General features: G+C 41.3%; 1 protein-coding gene across 2 annotated transcripts in view; it reads right to left on the reverse strand.

Moving 5' to 3' along the window:
• Positions 1–1757, reverse strand: part of ACTR3B (actin related protein 3B) — a 113455-nt gene that overhangs the window by 31800 nt on the left and 79898 nt on the right. The gene's annotated exons all lie outside the window — the stretch shown is intronic.

Here is a 1757-nt window from a genome sequence, read left to right on the forward strand (position 1 = left end):
GCCTTTCCTTGTCCACCCCTTAAAATTTGACCTTCCTCCTGGTTCTTTCAGGGTATTCTGTTTTTCTCATTTGGCATATTCTCCTTTGATGAGTATCTTCTTAGTCAGCATACTGTTTAATGGTTTTCAAGTTTCTAACTCCATCCCAGAACTTTATCCTAAGCTTCCAACCTATATATCCATCTCCACCAAACATGAATTATCTTCTGACTCAAGTGGACTCCTCTTAAGACATGATTTCCCATCCACCTAGATATTGAAGCCGATAACTAGAACATCTTCTTCCTGATGTATCAAATCATGCATCCCATTTCCTCCCTACCTACTGCCACTGCTCTACAATGGTCCACCCCAATGCTACCTGCTGACCTCTAACCATTATGCAACCAATCTGCCTGGCTCCAATCTTTCCACTTACAGCTTATTTCCACCAGCCCAGTCCAGGTTCTTGTCCAAAAACATAAGTAGTATTCATGCACCTTCCCTCTATAAAAACATGTCCTTAAAGTAAAATCTCAAATCCATGCAAGGCTGCTCAAGTTGGCAATCGACATATGTCCTCAGCTCCAGGTAGCGATCTGACTTTTAAGATCCTGTACTCCTTTCTACTCTCCAGAACTCCCCACTAGCACCCACTCCTAGTACATCACCTGCATAACTTCCCGTATGCACATCAGTCCTTTCACCACCATTTACAGATGATATGTCCACAGAAGCTGCATTCTTTCCAGTTCCACAAACACACTCCATTCTCACTCATCCTTGGCTAAAAAACAATTTACGTTTGAAACCTGAAACCCTTCTTCCATCCGTGGGCTGCATTCTAGGCAGTCGTGACACTCTGGACAACTCAGCGCCAATCTGTAATGCTCCATGTAATAGTAATTACCCACATAAGGCTATTGAAATATACTAATTAACATTAGACCAAATTCTCAAAGCAGTTCATTAGTCGCACTAACGACTAGTGTCATGGTGGACAGGAAAACGTACTTTTCCGGCATCACAAAAAGCTACTGTGAATGAGAGCATGAACTTAACTACCACTTCCTCCAGGCATTCTTCCGAACCTGAGCCTTGAGCAGACACCCCACCCCCCCACCCACCACCGTGAACCACCACAAACCAAACCGCACTTAGCTCAGCCAGGCACAAGACAGACTTCAAATTCCAGTGTCTCTCATGTAGTATGCATCCTTGGTGTCTGGTGTGAGGCCTGATACACTGCAGATACTCAGGAAACATGTTTGCTACATTGTAATCACGCTGGAAGTTATCATCCATTCTTTCATTGCACTTTCATAACAAGGTAAGGTTTAATTCCCTTCCCAGTAATAACACCAAGAAAAAGTCTTAGCTTTTATTTTTATGTATCAGAATAAAGTATCAATAAAAATTATAGAGGCATATGAGTAAAAGGCTTAGAATTAGAAGAATATGTAAGAGGCTTAAAGACCCCGGAACCTTCTCTGACCACAACACTAAACGAAGGAGGGCAGCTTTTTTCCTCTGTTTACCTCTGAGATTTACGGGAGAATAAAAAGGCCTACTTTGAAAAGTACTGTCAATGCCACCGTAATAGTTAGAACCTGGATTATCATAAATAGAATCAGAAGAATGATGTTTAGGTCCCTTCAAAAGATGAGGGGAATACTAAAGAGAACAACAGAAAGAATTGAAAAACTAGAAACTTCACACCAAGAGAAAAAGCAGATGGTAAACAAAAAGATAATAGAATTAGGCATCATGGTAAGAGA

This window comes from Echinops telfairi, unplaced genomic scaffold (genome assembly GCF_000313985.2).
Source record: "Echinops telfairi isolate 266 unplaced genomic scaffold, ASM31398v2 ScPeMD7_31;HRSCAF=116, whole genome shotgun sequence".
In the NCBI taxonomy this organism is placed as follows: domain Eukaryota; kingdom Metazoa; phylum Chordata; class Mammalia; order Afrosoricida; family Tenrecidae; genus Echinops; species Echinops telfairi.